General features: G+C 44.5%; 1 protein-coding gene across 1 annotated transcript in view; it reads left to right on the top strand.

Moving 5' to 3' along the window:
• LOC110170290 (ras association domain-containing protein 8) overlaps positions 1-26,949 on the top strand; it is a 61,535-nt gene that overhangs the window by 1,042 nt on the left and 33,544 nt on the right. The window contains exons 2-3 of the mRNA XM_055155229.1: positions 15,019-15,172; positions 24,766-24,848. The gene's annotated coding sequence lies outside the window, so the exon portion shown is untranslated. The remainder of the gene's footprint in view (positions 1-15,018; positions 15,173-24,765; positions 24,849-26,949) is intronic.

The raw sequence follows: 26,949 nt of genomic DNA, 5'->3' as shown, positions 1-26,949 counted from the left end.
ACTAAGACTACACCAGGTCTAAACCAGGTCTACATCTGTCCTGGTTTAGACCCTGGGACTGTCCCAGGTAAACAGGGACGTTTAATCACTTAGTTTTAGATTTTAGGATTAAACCACAGGTCTAAACCAGGTCTAAACCAGGACTAAACCAGGTCTAAACCAGTTTCCACTCGAACAGTCAAAGATGCGACGCATTTGGACTTTTAAAGCTGCATTTTTCTTGGTTTTACCCTCGAGCATCAAGAACCACAGGACCCAGGGACTGTTGGACTTTGGGACTGTTGGACGGACTGTTGAACTCTGGGACTGTTGGACTCTGGGACTGTTGGACTCTGGACTGTTGGACTCTGGGACTGTTGGACTCTGGGACTGTTGGACTCTGGGACTGGACTGTTGGACTTTGGGACTGTTGGACTCTGGGACTGTTGGACTCTGGGACTCTGGGACCGTGGGACTGTGGGACTTCGGGACCGTGGGACTGTGGGACTTCGGGACCGTGGGACGTGGGACTTGAGCCCGGAGTTTATTTTGGTGATGTTTAACGTGATTAGACTCGGCGGGGGACGAGTCAAAGCGTTCACTTGTTGTTTGTGAAAAGATCTGAGTCCGGTGATGATCCGGGACTTGACGTTGGACTGAGGTTTTGTTTAACGTCCAGATGAAGGTTTAAGGGATGAGACCTGATGGACCCGGGACAGTCCCAGTCCTGAACCTGTGTCCCCCCGTCCACAGATTTATACAAAAACCACTGATTTATCCCAGTTTATACAAGAAATGTCCCAGGACTAAACCAGGTCTAAACCAGGACTAAACCAGGTCTAAACCAGGACTAAACCAGGACTAAACCAGGTCTAAACCAGGACTAAACCAGGTCTAAACCAGGAACCAGGTCTAAACCAGGTCTAAACCAGGACTAAACCAGGTCTAAACCAGGTCTAAACCAGGACTAAACCAGGTCTAAACCAGGTCTAAACCAGGACTAAACCAGGACTAAACCAGGTCTAAACCAGGTCTAAACCAGGACTAAACCAGGTCTAAACCAGGACTAAACCAGGTCTAAACCAGGTCTAAACCAGGTCTAAACCAGGACTAAACCAGGACTATACCAGGACTAAACCAGGACTAAACCAGGTCTAAACCAGGTCTAAACCAGGACTAAACCAGGACTATACCAGGTCTAAACCAGGTCTAAACTAAGACTAAACTAGGACTATGTAAATTCTAAACCTGGACTAAACCTGGACTAAACCTGGACTAAACCTGGACTAAACCTCAGGACTACACCAGGACTAAACCTGGACTAAACCTGGACTAAACCTGGACTAAACCTGGACTAAACCTGGACTAAACCTGGACTACACCAGGATTTAACCAGGTCTAAACCAGGACTAAATCAGGACTAAACTAAGACTCATCCAGGACTACATAAATTCTAAACCTGGACTACACCTGGACTAAACCTGGACTAAACCTGGACTACACCAGGTCTAAATCAGGACTACACCAGGACTAAAACAGGACTAAAACAGGACTAAAGTAAGATTAAGCCAGGTCTAAACCAGGTCTAAACCAGGTCTAAACCAGGTCTAAACCAGGTCTAAACCAGGTCTAAACCAGGTCTAAACGGGGCCCCCTCTCCTCTCCTCTCGTCTCGTCTCGTCTCTTCGTCTGGATCGGTGGAAATAAACGTGGACCTGGCGCTGGAACAAAGGCTCCTTCTTCTGGCTCGGCTCCGTCCAGATGTTCGGCTCCGGGCCCCGTTCACCTCCAGACGAGGGGACGAGGGGACGAGGGGACGAGGGGACGAGGGGACGAGGGGACGAGGGACGAGGGGACGAGGGACGAGGGGACGAGGGACGAGGGGGACGAGGGGGACGACGGGGGACGAGGGGACGAGGGGACGAGAGGGGACGAGGGGACGAGGGGACGAGGGGGACGAGGGGGACGAGGGGACGAGGGGACGAGGGGACGAGGGGGACGGGGGACGAGGGACGAGGGACGGGACGAGGGGGACGGGGACGAGGGGACGAGGGGGACGGGGACGGGGGACGAGGGGACGGGACGAGGGGGACGGGGACGAGGGGACGAGGGACGGACGAGGGACGAGGGGGACAGGGGACGGACGAGGGACGAGGGGACGAGGGGACGAGGGGACGAGGGGACGAGGGGGACGGGGACGAGGGGACGAGGGGACGAGGGGACGAGGGGAGGGGACGAGGGGACGAGGGGACGAGGGGACGAGGGGACGAGGGGACGAGGGGACGAGGGGACGAGGGGACGAGGGACGAGGGGGACGAGGGGACGGGACGAGGGGACGAGGGGACGAGGGGACGAGGGGGACGAGGGGACGAGGGACGAGGGGACGAGGGGACGACGGGGACGAGGGGACGAGGGGACGGGACGAGGGGACGAGGGGACGAGGGGACGAGTGGGGACGAGGGGACGAGGGGACGAGGGACGAGGGGGACGAGGGGACGAGGGACGAGGGGACGACGGGGGACGAGGGGACGAGGGGGACGAGGGGACGAGGGGACGAGGAGACGAGGGGACGGGACCCGAGGTGAGGACAGGACGGGGCCACACAAAACACCACAAAAAAAAACAAATTCTCGATTTTATTTACGTTTCTGTCAGTGGAGAAAAGACGAATTTTATTTTGAAGGGCAAATTTTACACAATTTTTCTGACCTGGAGTTTAATTTTTTTGTTTTTGTTTCTTTTATATGTTTAACTCACAAACCTGCACATTTACACTGAGTTCTTCTCTCAAATAGAAAAAAACCCTCTGTTCCACCTTGTGATGTCATCATGTGGTGATACAGAAGTGCTCCACTGTGTTTTTAAACTCTATGCAGCGAGTCCAGGACTAAACCAGGACCAGACCAGGACTAGACCGGGACCAGACCAGGACTAAACTAAGACAAAAAAGACTTGTCCGAGAGACCAGACCGGGACTGGACCGAGAGACCAGACCGGGACTGGACCGAGAGACCAGACCGGGACTGGACCGAGAGACCAGACCGGGACTGGACCGAGAGACCAGACCGGGACTGGACCGAGAGACCTAGACCGGGACTGGACCGAGAAACTAGACCAGGACTAGACGGAGACCGGACCGAGAGACCAGACCAGGATTGGACCAGGACTGGACCAGGACTGGACCAGGACCAGACCAGGACCAGACCAGGACTAAACCAGAACTAAACCAGGACTAAACCAGGACTAAACTAGGACTAAACTAGGACTGGACCAGGACTAAACCAGGACTAAACCAGGACTGATCCAGTGTCATTAGTGGAGTATAAATATAAACACACTTCAGTCGTTGAGTCTTTCTCCTTCGCTGATGATTTTACGTCATAAAAACACTAAAGTCTCTCCGTTTGGTCTGACATCGTTTCGGGGAAAAGACCAGGACCGGACTCTTGTTTCCAGGACAACGGACGAGCGTCAAGTATTTTTCTCCTGTTCGTTCACGGCGTCCGAAATGTTCGTTGTCGACGTCTAAAACTCAAACGCAAAGGCTCCAGATTGAGGACATTTATAGGAAACAAAACACAAGTCCAGGTCGTGTTTTGAGGATTTAAAGTTCAGTTTTGCGTCAGATAAAACCTTTAACACTTTCAGTTCAGTATTTTTGAATCTTCTCTTGACCTAAACTTGAGATTTTGGGGACTGGGGAGCCTCAGTGCGCCACAGATTCCTCAAAAAGTCAAAGACAAAGGAAGTTTTGTTCGGTCGTATTTCAAAAGTTCAAACTAAAAAGTCAAAAAGCCAAACGCAGACGCACGAAAAACTCCAAATCCTCAGTTCATCTCTGGTCCGGTTCTGAGGAAACTGAAACCGTCTGCTGCTTCTCGGACGTCAGACTTCACTGTGATTGGTCGGTTTGGCCTGTCAATCACTCAGAGCAGGACAGGAGCAGACCGACAGGAGCGGACCGACAGGAGCGGACCGACAGGAGCGGACCGACAGGAGCGGACCGACAGGAGCGGACCGACAGGAGCAGACCGACAGGAGCGGGTTCACGAAAAGAGACGCGTTAAACTGATTATTATTTTAAATTTAAACATGGACAGTGCACAGAAAACATTCATCTCAAAAAAAAAAAAAGAAGCTCTGTTCCAGATTTTTCTCCAAACTCTTTTAAAGAAAATATTTACATTAAACCGACTTTTAACAACAAAATTTCATCACTTATAGAGTTTCCTTAAAATAACCACAAGCCAATTCATCAATAAACATTTAAAACAATCAAAATTCATTCTAATTTCCGTAAATACAAGATTTCAAATTCATTAACTTTTAAAAATATTCAAATTCATTGTCGTCAAAATCCTCGAAAATGTACATTTACCAAATTCATCAGTTTGTTATTATAAAGAGTGTGTGAAAAATATTGAAATATCGATATATCGTGTCATTTAATGTGATGATTCAGTATCGATATCGTGGGATGCAGTATCGATATGTCGCCAAGAGTGTTTTTTGGTTCATTTTACTAAATTATTTTGTCACTGAGCTCAAGTTTTGTTGTTTGTTCAGAGGAAGAAAACTTGTTTCTGCGACACATTTGACATTTTGAAATATTTGACCCTGAAGTTTAACTCTCCAGTTTTTGTTGTGTAGTAAAGTTCAGTTTACGGTCCAGCGTCGAATCGTCTGTGTCGACCGACGTGCACCTCTGAAATGTTCTAACTATGAATGGAAACGTCGCAGACACTCGAGGCTGTGATTGGTCGTCTCTACTTCCTGTTCTCCCTTTTCTTTTATTTCCATAAACATTGAGTAATAATGTGTTTAATTCAGCTTTGGCACATTTGTTTACAGTATTTTCCAGGTCATTAGTTGCGCTCTTAAGGCTTTAACCGCATCAAAAAACGACCGCGCGCCGCAATCCAGAGCGCCCCATACACGAATCCACTCGGGTCCCCGTACGACTTCAGTAAACTATAAAGCCGCAATCACACACAGAGAAACACACCCACAGACACACTCATCGCTCCACGCCGACGAGGAACGGAACGGAGGAACGAACCGAAAAAGGACAAACATGACGTGACGCTTCTAGACACGACTGAACAACTGAGTCACTGCGAACACCCGACAATCCATTGGTCCCAGACACACCCTCCCTACACGAAAGTTTTAAAATGTAAGAAATGACCGATAACGACGGACAAAACTGAAATTTCGTTTACCAAGATTAGAATTTCTGTCAAGATGAACGGAGAACTGTGCTTAAAGACGGGGTATTTTTGGAGCTTTCTCTCATGTTTTAACATTCCATAGTCTAAAAAAAACATGTCTGAAGAGGTTTTAGAGACATCCACACGTGTTTGAGTAATCTAGCGATCTCTCTGTACGAGATTTCTCCATAAATACGACAACAAACACGAAAATCTTCCATAAATAATACAAAAACGTGACAGAAAACCGCAGTAGTTTCGTTAGAGGGACGCGCGGTGATTGTGTTGTGATCGCGCTCTGAAGGGGGAGCGACTTAGCAGCAAAACCGAAACTTATAAAACATGTTAATCTGTTGTCGCGGGTGATTATACTGTTTACAAAACAATAAAAAGAACTAAAAATGTGAGGAACGGAACGGAGGAACGAACCGAAAAAGCGACGAGCCGCTTCTAGACACGACTGAACAACTGAGTCACTGCGAACACGCCGACAATCCAGCGACAGACACTACTCCCTACACGCCACAACTGAACAAAGCCCAGAGTCACCGTGAACGAACAAACAAACAAAACCACTCACCCATCACACTGTTGGGTTTCATTTAAAGTCCCACGCTGAAAAAAGTTTATTTAATTGTTGCAAAAAATACGGTACATTTTACAGAAACTAAACTTAAAACCACATGACTCATTTACATAAACTGAGCGCTGATAAAAACAGTTGTTTCCTTGTGTCTGATGTGGTTCAGTTTGTGTCGGACTAAAGGACACGACTCAGTGGAATATGAGTGTTCTTTCTGTGACAGAGGGATGTTCTGCTGATGCTGAGTCTGTTCTGTCTTTTTGTCTCGTTGGAGATGGTTCGTCCATTTTCTTCCGCTCATCCAACCTCATGAGCTCTGGGTAAAGACCGAAAGGACCAGATCAACGATACAAGCGACACAAATGAGTTTCCTCCTCAGGGCGTCTGGACTAGAGCTGGTATCATTAAGAAGCTGCAGATACGATACATACCTCGATACACAGGCCACGATACGATACATACCTCGATACGCAGGCCACGATACGATACATACATCTCGATACGCAGGCCACGATACGATACATACCTCGATACGCAGGCCACACGCGATAGGATACCACGATACGATACGATACATATCTCGATACGCAGGCCACGATACGATACATATCTCGATACGCAGGCCACGATACGATACATACCTCGATACACAGGCCACGATACGATACATACCTCGATACGCAGGCCACGATACGATACATATCTCGATACGCAGGCCACGATACGATACATACGATATATCTCGATACGCAGGCCACGATACGATACATATCTCGATACGCAGGCCACGATACGATACATACCTCGATACGCAGGCCACGATACGATACATACCTCGATACGCAGGCCACGATACGATACATACCTCGATACAGTGCACTTTCGGTACAATACAATATATTTCAAATCGATTTTATACGGTTCAATAAAACATAAAGTCTAAATCATGGCTGCGATACTAAAAATCTTTGTTAAACAACTTCATATGAAACACAAACATTTCAATAATCAAAATGTCAAATGTGTCGCATGAATTAATTTCCTTTCACTCAACAAGCAACAAAACTGTAGCACAGTAACAAAATAATTAAGTAAAACACACCTAAAATTACTCTTGGTGATATTTCGATGTATCATCACATTAAACTATACGATATATCGATATTCCGATATTTTTGCACAGCCCTAGTCTGGACGCTCCCTTAGTGACGGGGTGAGGAGCTCAGACAGACGGGAGGAGCTCGGAGTAGAGCCGCTGCTCCTCCACGTGGAGAGGAGCAGTTGAGGTGGTTTGTTCTGATGCCTCCTGGACGTGTCCCTCAGGAGGTGTTCATGTCCCACTGGGAGGAGGACCTGAGGTAGACCCAGGACACACTGGAGGGACGATGTCTCTGGACTGGACTGGAAACACCTCAGGTCCCACTGGAGGAGCTGGAGGAAGTGTCTGGGGTGAAGGAAGTCTGGGAGTCCCTGTTTAGACTGATGCCCCCGAGACCCGACCCTGGATAAGAGGAGATGGTTCATATTAAACTTTACACAAACACCAGGTTTAAATCCTCGTCGCCTCCTCGTGTTTTACGGGGGAATTTCTTCACGTCGCATAAAACTCGACTCAGATCCATAAATCAAAACCGACAGCGACAGAGAGCGAAGAGTCGACACAGACCCACACCTCACCCTGCATAAACCTGAACACAAGAGGAATAATCTGATAGAAGTTTTAAAATCTTGGCCACATCAGAGAAACACACACACACACACACACACACACACACACACACACACACACACAGACACACACACACACACACACACACACACACACACACACACACACACACACTCTGGTCTGTTATCAGCGTCACGGCTCGTTGGCTCCTCGCGGCTCTGGACTGTGGAATGTGCCGGAGCGTCTTATCAGGACTGTTTACAGAATCCAGGGCCCGTCTCTGGGATCAGGCTCCTCGTCGTCTCCTCGTCTCCTCCTCGTCTCCTCGTCGGCTCCTCGTCGGCTCCTCCTCGTCTCCTCGTCCTCGTCTCCTCCTCGTCTCCTCGTCGTCTCCTCGCTCCTCGGCTCCTCGTCGTCTCCTCGTCGTCTCCTCGTCGCCTCCTCGTCGTCTCCTCGTCGTCTCCTCGTCGGCTCCTCGTCTCCTCCTCGTCGCTCTCCTCGTCGCTCTCGTCGTCTCCTCGTCGGCTCCTCGTCGTCTCCTCCTCGTCTCCTCGTCGTCGTCTCCTCCTCGTCTCCTCGTCGTCTCCTCGTCGTCTCCTCGTCGGCTCCTCCTCGTCTCCTCCTCGTCGGCTCCTCGTCGGCTCCTCGTCGTCTCCTCGTCGTCTCCTCGTCGTCTCCTCCTCGTCTCTCCTCGTCGGCTCCTCGTCAGCTCCTCGTCGTCTCCTCGTCGTCTCCTCGTCGGCTCCTCATCGGCTCCTCCTCGGCTCCTCGTCGTCTCCTCGTCGTCTCCTCTCGTCCTCTCGTTTCCTCGTCGTTCTCGTCGGTCTCCTCGTCGGCTCCTCGTCGTCTTCTCGTCGTCTCCTCGTCGGCTCCTCGTCGGCTCCTCGTCGGCTCCTCGTTGGCTCTTGCGAGGCTCCGGAGCGACTCTCACCGACACTGACCACGTTCTCCCGCCGCGATTAATCCAAATGAAACGTCTGCTATTCAAAAACTCATTAAGGAACGTCTAATTTATCGGCGTTTGTGTGGAACGTTGCCATGGCGCTGTTCCTAAATAAATAAATATGGCTGTAAATTCAGACTTCAAACGTTTCTCTGTCGACGAAAACCACTGAACACATCACAAACTACAGTAATTAAAATCATAATTAAATAAATATTTGACTTCTAGTCTCGTCAGAAGGAGCGTCTCATGTCTCTTAAAGATCCAATATCGAACAGATCTGACGCTTTAAACTATATTAAACACCAGGTCTAAACCAGGACTAAACCAGGACTAAACCAGGATTAAACCAGGTCTAAACCAGGACTAAACCAGGTCTAAACCAGGACTAAAACAGGACTAAACCAGGACTAAACAGGACTAAACCAGGTCTAAACCAGGACTAAAACAGGACTAAACCAGGACTAAACCAGGTCTAAACCAGGACTAAAACAGGACTAAACCAGGACTAAAACAGGACTAAAACAGGTCTAAACCAGGACTAAACCAGGACTAAAACAGGACTAAAACCAGGACTAAAACAGGACTAAACCAGGACTAAACAGGTCTAAACAGGACTAAACCAGGTCTAAAAGGACTAAACCAGGACTAAACAGGACTAAACCAGGTCTAAACCAGGACTAAAACAGGACTAAAACAGGACTAAACCAGGTCTAAAAACTAAACCAGGACTAAACCAGGACTAAACCAGGTCTAAACCAGGACTAAACCAGGACTAAACCAGGACTAAAACAGGACTAAACAGGACTAAACCAGGTCTAAAATGGGACTAAACCAGGACTAAACCAGGTCTAAACCAGGACTAAACCAGGACTAAACCAGGACTAAACCAGGTCTAAACCAGGACTAAACCAGGACTAAACCAGGTCTAAACCAGGACTAAACCAGGACTAAACCAGGACTAAACCAGGACTAAACCAGGACTAAACCAGGAAACCAGGACTAAACCACTAAAAACCAGGACTAAAACAGGACTAAACCAGGTCTAAACCAGGTCAAAACAGGACTAAATCCTGCTGTGTGGTCGTGTTTCTTCTTCTATCAATAATATTTTTAATTTGGTTCAGTAAAGTTTGGACTTTTTATTTTCTTTTATCAGACAAAACTTCTTATGTTACGATTTCCTCGTCTTTGTTTCTCTACAGCAAATCAAGTAATCCAAAGTAATCAGATTACATTACTCACTTTAAGTAATTTAATGGATTCTGTTACAAACTACATTTTGTAATGTGTTTGTAATCTGTAGGGGATTACATTTTAAAAGTAAACTTCCCAACACTGGACCTGGTTTAGACCTGGTTTAGACCTGGTTTAGACCTGGTTTAGTCCTGGTTTAGACCTGGTTTAGACCTGGTTTAGTCTGGTTTAGACCTGGTTTAGACCTGGTTTAGTTCTAGTTTAGTCCTGGTTTAGTCCTGGTTTAGACTTGGTTTAGACCTGGTTTAGTTCTAGTTTAGTCTTGGTTTAGACCTGGTTTAGACCTGGTTTAGTTCTAGTTTAGTCCTGGTTTAGACCTGGTTTAGACCTGGTTTAGGCCTGGTTTAGACCTGGTTTAGACCTGGTTTAGCCTGGTTTAGACCTGGTTTAGACCTGGTTTAGGCCTGGTTTAGTCCTGGAGAAATAATGATCAGATAAATAACTACTAAAGGAAAAAGTAAAGGGAGTCAAAATCCTATCGGGGGGGGGGGGGGGGGGGGGGGTCACTTTACTATAGCGGACGCCCCCCCCACTTCACTTCCTGTTTATATTTACAGTCCATGATCCTTCCTTATTTCCTTATTTCCTTATATCCTTATTTCCTTCTTTCCTTTTTCTCCGGTTTAAACTTGGCCTTTCTTCTGTTTTCTCATAAACTTGAGCATCTGGACCTGAGCCTGTTTAGCTCCACTTCACAACAGCTCTGTTCCCAATTAAACCCGCGCATAAACTGCTGCTAATTACACGTTTCGCCGCGGGGAGCATTCGAAAGCGGCCCGGGTTCGTAATCGGAGCGTCCCAGAGCCACCGCCGCCGCCTCCTCCGCCTCCTCCTCCGCCGTCGCCGCTCGAGTCCAGTCCTTTAAAAAAAAAAAGACTCTGTTGTTCTTCGTCGCAAAACCGCAGAAGCTGAAGTGATGTTCTGCCCGCGCTCGTTAGCTCCATAAATGTAAACAAGCAAAACAAACAAACAATAGCGTGTCCGGGTTTGGGGTTTGGAGCGTCGGGGGATCTCGGGGCGTGGGGGGAGCGTCGGAGGATTTAGTCCTGGTTTAGTCCTGGTTTAGACCTGGTTTTTCCTCTCAGATCAGGTGTAAACCTAGTCCTGGTTTGGTTATGATTTAGTCCTGGTTTGGCTGGTTTGGTTCTGGTTTGGTTTTGGTTTCTGATTTAGTCCTTGTTTGCTTCTGGTTTAGACCTCTTTTGGTTTTAGTTAGGTTTTGGTTTAGTCCTGGTTCAGTCCTGGTTAGGTTTTGGTTTAGTCCTGGATTGGTTCTGGTATAGTCTTGGTTTGGTTTTGGTTTGGTTCTGCATTAATCCTGTTTCAGCTGGTTTAGTCCTGGTTTAGTCCTGTTTTAGTCCTGGTTTAGACCTGGTTTTAGTCCTGGTTTAGTCCTAGTTTTAGACCTGGTTTAGATCTCGTTTAGACCTGGTTTTAGTCCTAGTTCCTGGTTTAGTCCTGGTTTAGTCCTGGTTTAGTCCTGGTTTTAGACCTGTTTTAGTCCTGGTTTAGTCCTGGTTTAAGACCTGGTTTTAGTCCTGTTTTAGTCCTGGTTTAGTCCTAGTTTTAGACCTGTTTTAGACCTAGTTTAGATCTTGTTTAGACCTGGTTTTAGTCCTAGTTCAGTCCTGGTTTAGTCCTGGTTTTAGACCTGTTTTAGTCCTGGTTTAGTCCTGGTTTAGACCTGGTTTTAGACCTGGTTTAGTCCTGGTTTAGTCCTGTTTTAGTCCTGGTTTAGACCTGGTTTAGACCTGGTTTAGTCCTGTTTTAGTCCTGTTTTAGTCATGGTTTAGACCTGGTTTAGTCCTTAGTCCTGTTTTAGTCCTGGTTTAGTCCTGGTTTAGTCCTGTTTTAGTCCTGTTTTAGTCCTGTTTTAGTCCTGTTTTTAGACTTTCTTTACTCGTTCGTCTGGAGTCTCGTGAGTCTCTGGTTCTTTACAGATTCGTGTTTAAATCCAGACAATAGTTTTTAATCTTCACGATACGAGTTTAAGATTTTATTTGCAAAAACATCTGCGGATCTTTTAAAAAAAAAAAAACACTCAAAAGCTGCAGTTTCCTCTTTGTGTTTGTGATTTTCCTACAATCGAGACCGTTTCCTCCTCGATTCTTGATAAAATCTTGATTAAAAAAGAAAAATCCTAAACACACTTGTGAGTTTCCAGAGCGCGGCGTCTGTTTTTGCGATGCAGTTGTGTGTGTCTTGATGTGCGCGGGAGTCCGGTCTTTCCTAAACACTTACATAATCGCAGCCCATTGTGTCGTCTTCCTCTGTAACCGAGCGTTTCCTCTGCGGCTCCGGGCCTGGACTGCATCAAAACATCTCCTCTTCACTCTAGAAACTTTTAACACTCCTTTATTTACACCGAACCGACTCTTGAGGGAGATTTAAGTCTTGTTCAGTGTCGGGAAGGTGACTTTTAAAATGTAATCCCCTACAGATTACAGATTACACACACCAAAATGTAGTTTGTAACAGAATCCATTAATTTACTAAAGTGAGTAATGTAATCTGATTACTTTGGATTACTTGATTTGCTGTAGAGAAACAAAGACGAGGAAATCTTCACATAAGAAGTTTTGTCTGATAAAAGAAAATAAAAAGTCCAGATTTTACTGAACCAAATTAAAAATATTATTGATAGAAGAAGAAACACGTCCACACAGCAGGATTTAGTCCTGTTAAATCCTGGTTTAGACCTGGTTTAGATCTAGTTTAGACCTATTTTAGTCCTGGTTTAGACCTGGTTTAGTCCTGGTTTAGACCTAGTTTAGACCTAATTTAGTCCTGGTTTAGACCTGGTTTAGTCCTGGTTTAGTCCTGGTTTAGACCTAGTTTAGACCTAATTTAGTCCTGGTTTAGACCTGGTTTAGATCTAGTTTAGACCTGGTTTTAGTCCTGGGTTTAGTCCTGGTTTAGACCTGGTTTAGTCCTGGTTTAGACCTAGTTTAGACCTAATTTAGTCCTGGTTTAGACCTGGTTTTAGACCTGGTTTAGATCTAGTTTAGTTAGTCCTGGTTTAGTCTGGGTTTAGTCCTGGTTTAGTCCTGGTTTAGTCCTGGTTTAGACCTGGTTTAGTCCTGGTTTAGTCCTGGTTTAGTCCTGGTTTAGTCCGGGTTTAGTCCGGGTTTAGTCCAGTTTAGTCTGGTTTAGTCCTGGTTTAGACCTGGTTTAGTCCTGGTTTAGATCTAGTTTAGTCCTGGGTTTAGTCCTGGTTTAGTCCTGTTTAGTCCTGTTTAGAGTTTAGTCCTGGTTTTAGATCTAGTTTAGTCCTGGTTTAGTCCTGGTTTAGTCCTGGTTTTACCTGGTTTAGACCTGGTTTTAGTCCTGGTTTAGATCTAGTTTAGTCCTGGGTTTAGTCCTGGTTTAGTCCTGGTTTAGTCCTGGTTTAGTCCTGGTTTAGTCCTGGTTTAGTCCTGGTTTAGATCTAGTTTAGTCCTGGGTTTAGTCCTGGTTTAGTCCTGGTTTAGATCTAGTTTAGTCCTGGTTTAGTCCTGGTTTAGTCCTGTTTAGTCCTGGTTTAGTCCTGGTTTAGTTTAGTCCTGGTTTAGTCCTGTTTAGTCCTGGTTTAGACTGGTTTAGTCTGGTTTAGTCCTGGTTTAGTCCTGGTTTAGTCCTGGTTTACCTGGTTTAGTCCTGGTTTAGTTTAGTCCTGGTTTAGTCTAGTTTAGTCCTGGTTTAGTCCTGTTTAGTCCTTTAGTCCTGGTTTAGTCCTGGTTTAGTCCTGGTTTAGTCCTGGTTTAGATCTAGTTTGGTTTAGTCCTGGTTTAGTCCTGGTTTAGTCCTGTTTAGTCTGGTTTAGTCCTGGTTTAGTCCTGTTTAGACCTGTTTAGTCCTGGTTTAGTCCTGGTTTAGTCCTGTTTAGACCTGGTTTAGTCCTGGGTTTAGTCCTGGTTTAGTCCTGGTTTAGATCTAGTTTAGTCCTGGGTTTAGTCCTAGTTTAGTCCTGGTTTAGTCCTGGTTTAGTCCTGGTTTAGTCCTGGTTTAGTCTGGTTTAGTTTAGTCCTGGTTTAGTCCTGGTTTAGTCCTGTTTAGTCCTGGTTTAGTCCTGGTTTCTGTTTAGTCCTGGTTTAGTCCTGGTTTAGTCCTGGTTTAGTCTGGTTTAGTCTGGTTTAGTCCTGGTTTAGTCCTGGTTTAGTCCTGGTTTAGTCCTGGTTTAGTCCTGGTTTAGTGTCCAGCAGTGAGTGGAATTACCAGAAAAACAAAAGAAAGGATTTAGCCCAGAAAACCTCTGGTTCATGTGTCTGTTCCTCCACAGCAGTGTTTCTGTTCTAATGTTTTTTTACATCCAAAAACCGACCTGGACTTGAGTTTTGTTTCGTTCACACGAGTCACATCAGAAAGTTGAGGGAAAAACTCGGCGTAAATCTGCATAAATTTGTTAAACATTTGTGAATGAAACAAAAAAAAAAAAAACACAAGTCCAGGTTTGTGACGAGGAAACGACATCAGAACAGAAATCAGTTTTTAAACATCTTCACGAGAATCATTTGGATCATTTCAGACCTGGAATTATCAAACTAAAACTAAAAACTGAAGCTGTTCACTTGAAAATGACAAAAGTGTCTCAGGAGGACGGAGGGGCAGACGTTTGTGCAGAATCTGTTAAAATGTGAAAATAATGTGACGAGAACTTTGTCGTCAGTATTTACACGATGATTCTAATGATTATTTTTAGTTATACGATGGATTTATTTTGTATTTCTCTTTCAAAAAACACTTTGTTATTGATCATTTACACAAAAAATTATCAGTCTTGGTCTCGATACCGGCCTGTTTTTTTTTTTTTTTTTTTTTTTTTTTGGTCGCGGTCTGGTCTCGGACTTGACTATATTTGGACTCAGTCTTGTCTCAGTCTCGTCTCGGTCTTGAAGGCGTTTGGACTCGGTCTTGTTTCGGTCTAGTTTCGGTCTTGTCTCCGAACCAGGACTAAACCAGGACTAAACCAGGACTAAACCAGGACTAAACCAGGTCTAAACCAGGTCTACCTAAACCAGGATTAAACCAGTCCTTTGTTGCAGTCCATGGTCCTAGTCTCAGTTCTGGTCTGGGTCCCGGTCTCGGTCCCGGTTTCAGTCCCTCGTCTGGGTCCGGTTTAGTCCAGGTTTAGGACTGAGACCAGGACCAGGACGGTGACCGGAACTGAGACCAGAACTGACTGAGACTCAGACCAGAACAGGGAAAAACTCGGCCTAAATCTGCATAAATTTGTGTTAAACATTTGTGAATAAAACAAAAAACCACAAGTCCAGGTTTGTTTTTGACGAGTAAAACGACATGAAAACAGTTTTGTGAGACCAGAGTAACACGAGCCCTTTAACCAGACGTGTGTTTTTGTTCCGCTTCATCCTCGGTTTCTCTTCTTCTCTCCCTGCAGACGCTGATGCCATTTAAGGGCAGCAGCCTGTGAGGACACGAGCGTCTGCAGCCAGCTGTGACTCGCACCGAGAACAGAGAACCGAGCCGAGACCAAGACGAGGAGGACGACGGACGAGGACGACGGACGAGGACGAGGAGGAGACCTGAACACCGTGAGTCCAACACTGCAACATTTAGAAACAAAAACACTAAAAACACGAACAGAAGTTTAGTGTGAAAAACAGAAGCTGCGTGCGGTGAGTCAAGGGTTAAACTCTGACTCTTTAAAGTTCTCGTTCCAAGAGATAAACCGGGTCACGACACTGGAACAGAAGACAAAACGTAGAAGTCGTCGTCCTGAAAAAGTAGATTTTAGAAGTTTATTTTAATCCGTAGTGGCAGATAGTCCGATGAGGTTCATTTGGTCTTCTGATATTTTATGTTATTAGTTTCTTTTTTCTTGTTACCAGGCCTGTAACGGTAACAGACTTTGCTGGACGATTAATTGACCAAGAATTTATTGCGATAAATGATAATATTGACATTTTGAGACAAATTTTAACTATTATAACGACCATGGAATAAAAATGCAAATCCGCCCTTTCAAAGATCAATAAATTTGACTTTCTAAAGAACATTTAACACAGGAACAGGAAGACAAACAAAAACAACAGGCCTAAATAAAACAGACTTGTTCACATAAGAACAGTCTAATGTGTCTGACTGACAGCGAGGACTTGTTCACAAAAATACACTTGAATAAACCATTGTTGAACCAAACACAACCAAAACAATAAATAAAATGGATTATTAAGTCTCTGTAACAAAATTGTCCTTAAAAGTTGTTTTAGTCGTTGATTTATATTGTGTCTCGTCTCTGTTCCTGCTGCTGTGGCCTCGGCGTTTTGGTCTTTAAATGTTCGTATGAACCGCGACACAGGATCCTGTTTGGCTCTGAGTGAGTCTCTGTTCTGTCTGGTGTCGTGTCTGTGTCTTGTGGGATTTCAGTGGATTTCGGGCTCAGGTTTGGGTTTATATCGGCTGTTGGGGTTTGAGACGTTTCTTCTCGTCGTTTGCGTTTCGCTCGCTGCATTTGACGCACAGGCTGTTGAGACGTGTCCCGCTCACCAGTGTTGATTCGGCATCGTGACGTGTTTTGGTGATGAACGGAGATGAACTGTTTTGTTACTCTGACAGCGGCGCTTGTGTTGCCAGCACAGACAGCGCGCATCCACTGTGAGTGTGTTTACATGCACATCAATAACCCGGTTATTCTCCATATCTCGGTTCTGTCAGTGTTCGTGTTACTGTGTTTACATGTTCACTGAGAAACCGGGACACTCATATCCGCGTGTACATGATCAAATGGAGTGTCCCGGTTTCTTGACATAATCTTACAAATGCGCAGGCGCAAAAATTAACTTAAATCAATTTCATAAACCAGGAAAAATACAAACCGTGAGCTCCTTTAGCATAAGAAGCTAAGGAGCTACGAGATCTCCCACAATCCACTGTGCAGATTCTTCATTAAAATCTTCTGCATAAATAAACTCAACTTTACAACATATAAACCATAAACACTATAGACACATCAGCCCGTTTGATCAGATCATTCAGCTCTGATCACATTTGTTTACGTTTTACAGAAACGAAACTTAAGACCGTTTGGCTAATTAGCATAAACTGTTAGCGGCGATAAAAACAACTCGCTCCTTGCGCCGCTGATGTGATCAGTTTCTTTTGGACTAAATGACACGACTCTGTGGATTATGTGTGTTATTTCTGTGACAGAAGAGGCGCTGATGATGGTGAGTCTGTTCTGTGCATATAGAGTATAGGAGATAGTTCATGTTTTAGCTTTTCAGCGTCACACGAGTGCAGGTCGTACGAGTGCAGGTTTAGCGCAGCTCTTAATTTTACAGTCATTTCACTCGTTTGGTCACTTTATTTATGTTGGTCAATTTATTTATGTCACTACTGTTGTGGTGAAAGGCTGGAAAGTGTCTTTTGGACACATGTGACTCAACTTTATGTTGCAGTAACCGGGATACTGCGTTTACATGTCACAAGTATCCCGGTTACTATCGGAATAAACCAGCTACAGTAACTCGGTTTCTAATAACCGGGACACTGCCATAACTGGGTTACTGCGTTAACACGCACTATCAAGAAACCGGGAGACTCAAAAAACCCGATCATAACCGGGTTATTGATGTGCATGTAAACACACTCACTGTTGATAAACTCAGCACACGTTGGTTCAAGCGTCATTACCATGGATCTATTAGGTCATTACGCTTGTTAAACGAGAGGAGGCAGAGCGACAGAAGCTTCTAACGTTCACCCTCTTTGAGAGCGACAGAGAGCGAGGAAAACAAACATGCAAATAGAATTTATCGTACGATTAATTGATTTATTGATTATCGTTAAAGGCCTAACCTAGAGTTTTGTCATGTCGCTCAGTTGATTTAAACAGGTTTGTCTGTGTTTTCCTCTCAGTGGAGGCAGGACGACAGCGCCACCTGCAGTCCCACTTCCTCAGGACAGAATCTCAGGTGTGTGAGAGTAAAAAAGCCCCTCGTCTCGGTTTATCGTCCCGTGGGCACAGCTCCGTATTTCGATTGCCTCTTTAATCCAGCGACGGTGTTTGTTTTCCTCTGTCCCAGTGATGTTTGCTCCAGTCCAGAATCTGCTTCTGTCTTTTACACTGGTCAGAAACGGACGATTTGAGTTGTTCTTGTTCTGCCTTGTGTTTTGTTGCTCGTGTTTCGCCTTCGCTGTTTCCTTCTCGCGTTCTGTTCTATGTTCCTTTTTTCGTGTATCACTCTGAGGAAGACGCAGGGAGCAGTGCAAACTGTCAGGTATGAAACAAAACTCTAGGTCTGAAAAAAGAACCTAAAAACACTAAATGGCAGATTTTTAAAAACATTGTGCTCATGTTTTACGCTCGTGCGCTGGTTTAGGCGACGTCCACACGACGACGCTCCTGGATTTTTCTTTTTGCGGGTTGAAAAAAATTTGTGTCCATACACGTGTCGGATCAATGTTATCAATGTTCATGTCCAGGCGACAACGGAGCACTGAGTGAAAACAATGTACAATGTATATTTTCCGCACCATTAAGGTTTGTTCACACTAAAGCGTCAAAGCGTCCAGTTTCTATGTAAAGTCTATGTGGACGCGCGACTAGAGCGTCCTGCGTTTCTGCGTCTTCGGCATCAGCGCGGCGCGAATCTGGTGTCGACCAATCAGGGACGAGTATCCAGTGACGCAGCGACGTTATTATCAGGAAGAAAAACCCCAGAACCAGAACGAGAACCACAAACATGAGCGGAGAATAAATATATACACCACAATCACCGAGACGATCACGAGGACTACACCAGAACCAGACCGGGACTAGACCGGGACTAGACCGGGACTGATCCCAGTATAAATATAAACTCGCCCCAGTCGTCGACCTGATCTCCTCCGCTGATGTTTTATGTCATAAAAACACTAAAGTCTCTCTCAGTCTGGTCTGACATTGTTTTGGGAAAAGAGCGGGACCAGGCTCTTGTTACCAGGGCAACGGACGCACGTCAAGTATTTTTCTCCCGTTTGTCCACGGCGTCAAAGACGCTCGTCAGGGGTGTTTAAATTCAAAGGCAAAGGCGTCCAAATAGAGACGTAAAGGTGTTTTTTGATGCTTTGGTGTGAACGGCCCTTTATTCGCTCTGGATTATGCGGCGCACTGTCATTAAATGGTCTATTTTTGAACTTTTTTCCCAAATAAACGGCGTGGGACTTTAAATGAAACCCAACAGTGTGATGGGTGAGTGGTTTTGTTTGTTTGTTCGTTCACGGTGACTCTGGGCTTTGTTCAGTTGTGGCGTGTAGGGAGGGTGTGTCTGGGACCAACAGATTGTCGGCGTGTTCACAGTGACTCAGTTGTTCAGTCGTGTCTAGAAGCGGCACGTCGCACTCGCCGTTTCGGTTCGTTCCTCCGTTCCGTTCCTCGTCGGGGTGGAGTGATGAGTGTGTCTGTGCGTGTTTTTGATTGTGCGGTCGCTGTTTTTACCTGCAAACCTTCCGTGTAAACAGGTCCTGAGGTCACTTCGGGCTGCAGACTGAACGTGGACTCATTTGTTTGTCAAGTTTAAAGTCTTGATCAGTTTTCACTCGCAGGTGATTGGCAGGAGCTGATAGACGTTGGATCTCAGGTCTATGACTGTTGGTAAATTGCAGTTGGCGTTGGTTCGATGACTCGTCCCAGGTCGGTGAAACACAAAATGACGGGGAAAGCGAGAAACTGTAGGATTATTGCATCTTTGGCCTCTGAAAGTTGTGGAAAACTCTTTTAAACTCATCACGGTGAAGAGTTCGGATGTTGTGAAAGCAGACGAGAAGAACTTTGGACCAAACTGTTTCAGATGAACGAGTTTTGCGTTTCATGTTTTTAATAAAAATGAGGCGCAGGAGCTTTCAGAAGTTCACCTTTAAAGTGCTCGTTTCATAACTCGCTTTACATAAATCACACGAGGGGTTGGACGGTTTGACTTTGCGGTGCTGCTGCTGATGTCTTTCCCAGAACAAGGACTGAAAGAATCGTGAGCCTGGGGGACTTTGTGAGATTGTGTGTGTGTCTCTGTGTGTGTGTGTGTGTGTGTGTGTGTGCGTGTGTGTGTGTGTGTGTGTGTGTGGGGGGGGGGTAATAGACGGGGGGGGGCTTCACACAATAGGACCCTTTGACTGTGAGGCTGGAGGAGGCCGGAGGAGGGTGGAGGAGGGTAAAGGTGCGCTGAAGGTCAGATCCACACTGAGGCGATAACATCTGGAACTGTGCCAGTCACTCTCTGCCCTCGTGCCCTTGAGCACGTCCCAGATTGTGTTCTAGTCTGTAGTTAGAGTGGAGAGTTAAAACCGACTCTCACAGAAACAGATTTAACTTTTTCTCAGGGTTTATCTGAGTCCAGTGTGTTCTAGAGTTAATTTAATATTTTTGGAAATGTTCATATGAATGTTTTGAGAGTGAACGGAAAACACTTTGTAGAGTTATCCTGATTGAGGTCCCGTTCACACTAGTGTGTATGTGAGTGGTGTTGTTGTGTGAACAGTGTTCGTTCACATTAATCTGATGTTAAACGTCTCCAGAGTCTGAACGATCTGGTGCCTCCAGCTCCACGAGTTCATGTTGGTCCAGATGTGACGGGGACTGTGGGACTCCTGAAAACTCTGATACTCTGAAGTAGGAGCTTTTTTAATTAAATAGTAACTTCAGATATACAAGACACAAGTTTGGCAATAACAAAAAATAGAACCTCTAATGCCACTGACAGAGTGAAGTAAAGAATAATAAAAAATAAATCTAATAATACAAAACAGGCACATAGAACATATTTCATATTTCAGGGTTTTTCTGAGTTCATATGTAATTAAATAAACATATAATGACGACATAAAGATAAGTTCATTCTCTCAACTGGGGAAATTGTCCGTCTGTATGGATGGTTCTTCTATATTAGTCTCGTCCTGATTGGACACTGTGTCTCTGTGACTCGTTTCTTCCTGATTCTCTGGGTTTGTGACGTCGTCATGTGACGCTGTTGTGGAAAACGGATTAAACAAACCAAAGACAAACTGAACCTGAACCTGAACTGAAAAAACAGTTTTCAGGCTTCACATCGTCCTCGGCTCGATATCGGCCGCCGCAGCTTCACGCTCGCTGCTCCACCTCCGTGTTTTTATCGCCCACGTGACGTCGTGACGTCAGCCGAGTCATGTGACCAGTGTTTCAGGTGGTTTGGCGTTACTGTGTGGTTTCAGTGTAAAGGTAAACTTAACTAAACAACACACAGAGGTGTTTTATTTTTACACTTTATTTGAGTTAATTTAAGATGAAATTATGAACAAAACTGGTTCAAACTGGTTCTACTCTCACAGGAGTTTGAAGTGGAGGTGGGAGGAGCCAAATTAACACTAAGAGAAGTTGAATCAACACTAGTACTAACATGAACTTCAACCATATCAACAAAATAACCCCAACACCAGTACACATTTAACTTTCAAACAGTTAAAATCACACTTTTTGTGTTAAAAACAACTCTGAAATATTTTACTCTGAAATTTTAACCCTCCAGTTTTTTTTGCGTGTATCGGTGTAAGAAAATCTCGTGGTTGGAGGCTTGTGTTATATTGGTCTGGAATGTTCCACAGTGTGTCATTAAACCTTCTCCAGGTCAGATCTGTGGAGAGGCGACCCCGCTCACACTCACAATGTCTGGTTTTCTAAGTATTTTTGAACTATAAAACCACCTGTGATTGAATAAATGTAAAGTCGAGCTGTTTAAAGTCACACTGTGGAACATTCCAGACAGAGCAGTGACGTCCTGTATCCATGGAAACAAGCAGGTGACGGACACACAACCGAAAAGTTACGGAGTGCAGCTTTAAAGGAGAGTCGGCTGCCCGCTTGTCTCTGTGGAAGTGTTTTTATTGTTGTGTTGGGAATATTCCACAGTGTGTCATTAAACCATCTCCACGGAGACAAGTTCCAGGTCAGATCTGTGGAGAGGCGACCCTGCTCTCTGAAATAAATCATGTTTTTCAAAGAATTAAACTCCAGTCGTTGAATAAATGAACAAAAGAGAAGTTTAAGTCCGTACGTTCTGTGCAGGTGCTGAACTCTTCAATAGTAAAGTTCCGTAGTGTAGCTTTAAACAGAAGTCGTGCAGCTCTGGCGTGTTCTTTTTTGGGGAGTTTCCATTGTTGAGCGGACAGGACGCTCTTCCTGTCACAGCACGTACAGAGTGGGCTGTAGGTGAAGTGCGTTGCCCGGTGGCACAACAGAAGTCTGCGAGAATTCACAAAAAAAAAAAAAAAAAAAAAAAAAAAAACTGCTCCGAACGCAACTTTTCCTCCATGAATTTTAGTCTCTTTCCCTCCGCTCCAGTGTCCTGTTCAGTTCTCATGAGTCTGTTCTGATTATTTCTGAACGTCTGAGTCTTTTGTTTAAAAAAGACGACAATAAATGCAATAAATAAATGCACTGACAGGATTTAGAAAGTTCCAAAACTATAATCCCAAACCATAAGGTGAGTGGAAAGAGTTCTACACATGTAGGTGCTGGAAAGTCATGGAAAATTCACTTTAGCTCGTGAAAAAGTTTAGAAAAAATAATTGGGAACCCTGAGTATAAAACCCTGAGTATTATTATGATGATGATGATTATTTTTATCTTGCAGTTTTGTGGTTGAAGTTTGTTCTCTGTTCACTGTGACGTTTCTTTTCTGCAGTAACTTGAGTCGATTCTCAGAAGTGAACTTGACTGTATTTATTTTCTCCAGATTCTTTGTTCTGCTCTTGAACTTTATCAGTTTGAATAAACATTTCTCTGACTGCACCTTCCCCCTGAAGTCCAGCTCCAAACTGCTCCCAGACCAACACTGAGAATATGAAAATAATAAAACTTTGTGCTGCTGGATTTAGTGAAATGAACTGTTGTTTTTTATGTTTCCATGGAGACGAAGAGCCTGAGAAGAGCTGATCTCTGGACTTTTCAAATGCTGCAGAGTTTTTACACCAAATGTGGCGGCAAATACAACAAATGAGTCCATTCTGGGGTCAGATTACCATATTTTCTGCACTATACGTCGCTCTGGATTATAAATCATTAATTGGTCTATTTTCGATCTTTTTTCACAAATAAACCTCGTGGGACTTTAAATGAAACCCAACAGTATGATGGGTGAGTGGTTTTGTTTGTTTGTTCGTTCACGGTGACTCTGGGCTTTGTTCAGTTGTGGCGTGTAGGGAGTAGTGTCTGTCGCTGGATTGTCGGCGTGTTCGCAGTGACTCAGTTGTTCAGTCGTGTCTAGAAGCGTCACGTCGCGCTCGTCGCTTTTTTCGGTTCGTTCCTCCGTTCCGTTCCTCACATTTTTAGTTCTTTTTATTGTTTTGTAAACAGTATAATCACCCGCGACAACAGATTAACATGTTTTATAAGTTTCGGTTTTGCTGCTAAGTCGCTCCCCCTTCAGAGCGCCATCACAACACAATCACCGCGCGTCCCGTCTAACGAAACTACTGCGGTTTTCTGTCACGTTTTTGTATTATTTATGGAAAATTTTCGTGTTTGTTGTCGTATTTATGGAGAAATCTCGTACAGAGAGATCGCTAGATTACTCAAACACGTGTGATGTCTCTAAAACCTCTTCAGACATGTTTTTTTTAGACTATGGAATGTTATAACACGGGAGAAAGCTCCAAAAATACCCCGTCTTTAAGCACAGTTCTCCGTTCATCTTGACAGAAATTCTAATCTTGGTAAACGAAATTTCAGTTTTGTCCGTCGTTATCGGTCACTTTTCTTACATTTTAAAACTTTCGTGTAGGGAGGGTGTGTCTGGGACCAACGGATTGTCGGCGTGTTCGCAGTGACTCAGTTGTTCAGTCGTGTCTAGAAGCGGCACGTTCGCGCTCGTCGCTTTTTCGGTTCGTTCCTCCGTTCCTCGTCGGCGTGGAGCGATGAGTGTGTCTGTGTTTGCGGTTTTGTAGTTTACTGAAGTCGTGCTGCGACACCCGAGTGGATTCGTGTATGGGGCGCTCTGGATTGTGGCGCGCGGTCGTATTTTGATGGAGTTGGAGGCTTAAGAGCGCGAACTATAGCCCGGAAAATACGGTATGTTAAATTAAATCTCATTAAGATTTGTGTAAAGTCCCTCAGTCGTCCAGGTAGAATCTGTCCAGGCTTTTACCACTTAGTGCCTCCGCTCAGTTTCACGTCTCTCCAGCTCTAGATCAGGAATCAGAAAACACTAGATCAGAGGTGTCAAACTCATTTTGGTTCGGGGGCCATATCCAACCGACTTTGATCCCAAAGGGGCCGGATCAAAAAACTCATGGAATGTAAACCTCAAAAATAACAATAAGTTCAAATATTTGTGCAGAGAAACACAAATCTATTACAGAAATCTTTTTTAATTGATGAACTCTTTCTTTTACAAAATATTATATTATTATGAGGAACCTGAAACTTTAAGAAAAATGCAATTTCAACACAATATTTTAACATTAACTTGTATGTAAACAGGAATAAGTCAATTTTTCTTGTAAAATCCTGCACTCGGCTCCACTTTTCTCATGTTGGACATTTTCTGATGAGGGTGTCACGGTCAACAGTCAAAACGATCGTCCTTTAAGAGCGTTTGGAAAGAGACAAGTCTTCATTTGTGCTGCTCTGGTGGGAGGGGCCACGTACAGAGACGCTGGAGACGCTGCTGTGATAAACACCGCAGAAAATTAACAATATTTTAATTAAAATATTTAAGTTGAAAATCAGCCAAGGGCCAGATTAAAGGTCTTGGAGGGCCGGATCTGGCCCCCGGGCCGTACGTTTGACACCTGTGCACTAGATGGTTTATAAAAACCCCAGAAGTTGTAGACGGCGCACCGACCAATCAGCTGTGAGCTGTGAAGCCATGACGTTAAACCATAGTCTGTAAAAAGAAGAGTTCCAAGCGAGTGTGACGTCACTACAGAGTTCAGCGACGCTCACATGAGGCTCCAGATGTTCACGGTTACGTCACGACCAAACAGCAGCGATTGGTTCAATAAAAAAAGTCCCCGAATACTGTTGAGTGAACGAATCCTAATGCTGCAGGTCACAGTTTACACCAAGTGAAACCAGCTCATGAATCAGTCCAGGTTGAATCCACGTTGACCTGGACAAACGTTTATTTAGGTCAGAATCGTGTCATGTTTGTTTCTTTTGTGTTTGTGTGAACAGGAGCTGATCTGGAGCGAGGACTTTCTCTCTGTCACTGTTCTTAGAGCAAAACCAGCGCTGCCACTGAGGCCCGACCTGCACAGGTACGTCCAGCTCCTCACACGGACACGACGGGACACGACGGGGCTCCAGGGGGCGGGGTTTTCATAAATCTGCACTTTCAAGATTTTAACAACAATTTAACGTGGTTCCATATTTCAAACACACAAATACTGCAGAGTTTTCAAGTGAACAGCTCCGTTTACCTTTAGAAATTGGAAATTCCAGAAGAGCTGAAATGATCCAAGTGATTCTAGTGAAGGTGTGTGGAGTTTAAAAACACAGTGGAGCACTTCCTGTATCACCACATGACCAGAGTGACCAGATGTCCTGATGGACCCGGGACAGTCCCAGTCCTGAGTCTGTGTCCCCCCCGTCCCACAGATTTATACAAAACTACTGATTTGTCCCAATTTATACAAGAAATGTGCCAGGACTAAAACCAGGTCTAAACCAGGTCTAAACCAGGTCTAAACCAGGACTAAACCAGGACTAAAACCAGGACTAAACCAGGACTAAACCAGGACTAAACCAGGTCTAAACCAGGACTAAACCAGGACTAAACCAGGTCTAAACCAGGTCTAAACCAGGTCTAAACCAGACTAAACCAGGACTAAACCAGGACTAAAACAAGGACTAAACCAGGACTAAACCAGGACTAAACCAGGACTAAACCAGGACTAAACCAGGACTAAACCAGGACTAAACAGGTCTAAACCAGGTCTAAACCAGGACTAAACCAGGACTAAACCAGGACTAAACCAGGTCTAAACCAGGACTAAACCAGGACTAAACCAGGACTAAACCAGGACTAAACCAGGTCTAAACCAGGTCTAAACTAAAACCAAACCTGGACTAAACCAGGTCTAAACCAGGACTAAACCAGGTCTAAACTAAAACCAAACCTGGACTAAACCAGGACTAAACCAAGACTAAACTAGGACTAGACCAGGACTACATCTGGTCTAAACCAGGATTAAACCAGGACTAAAACCAGGTCTAAAACCAGGTCTAAAACCAGGTCTAAACCAGGACTAAACCAGGTCTAAACCAGGATTAAACCAGGTCTAAAACCAGGTCTAAAACCAGGACTAAAACCAGGACTAAAACCAGGACTAAAACCAGGACTAAACCAGGACTAAAACCAGGACTAAACCAGGACTAGACCAGGACTAGACCAGGACTACATCTGGTCTAAACCCGGTCAAAACCAGGACTAAACCAGGTCTAAAACCAGGACTAAAACCAGGACTAAAACCAGAACTAAAACCAGGACTACATCAGGGTCTAAACCAGGTCTCAACCAGGACTAAACAAAGACTAAACCAGGACTACATCAGGACTACATCAGGATTAAACCAGGACTAAATCAGGACTATTTTGGTTGAATGGTTTTAGTTTAGTCCTGATTTAGACTTGGTTTGGTTCTGGTCAAGTCCTTGTTTAGTCCTGGTCTAGTTTTAGTCTCGGTTTAGTCCCAAATTGAAGGTGAGTCTGAACGTGTAAACAGAAGTTGGAGTTTTTCATTTCGCGTCGTCTCCAAACTCTGTGTTTAGTCTCGTGTTTAAACCTCTGACGCTCAGACTTCTCATTTTACTCACAACAACAACAACACACATCACTGTCATTCACATGTTACACAACAGTTTACTCAACAACTTTCTCAGTTTGGCCGTTTTTTAGGCTTCAAATTTTACTTCTTGGTTGGAAATTATGACGTCAGACTAGAGAAATCCATAACTGTTACTTAAACCAGGTGGTCCACTGGGCCAAAACTCCACACAGAAATTATGTTTTGATGAAAAAAAATATAAAATAAACACCTTTGTTAAGTTGAAGAAATGTGAAATTGTGTGAAGAAATTGTGTTTAAAGCATCTTTTATTCAGTTGAAATAGCATTTAAAGCATCTTTATTTAGTTGAAATCCTGTTTAAAGCCCCATTATTTTGCTGAAATTGTGTTTAAAGCATCTTTATTATTTGAAATTGGATTTAAAGCACCTTTATTTACTTGAAATCATATTTAAAGCTCTTTTATTTAGTTGAAATTGTGTTTAAAGCACTTTTATTTCATTGAATTTGTGTTTAATGCGCCTTTATTTAGTTGTAATCGTATTTAAAACACTTTTAATTGAATTCACGTTT

The sequence above is a fragment of the Boleophthalmus pectinirostris genome, unplaced genomic scaffold (assembly GCF_026225935.1).
Source record: "Boleophthalmus pectinirostris isolate CB_2022bp ecotype Guang Dong unplaced genomic scaffold, ASM2622593v1 HiC_scaffold_2, whole genome shotgun sequence".
Taxonomy (NCBI): domain Eukaryota; kingdom Metazoa; phylum Chordata; class Actinopteri; order Gobiiformes; family Gobiidae; genus Boleophthalmus; species Boleophthalmus pectinirostris.
Note: the sequence above shows the minus strand (reverse complement) of the source record. Positions and strands in the feature narration are given on the sequence as shown.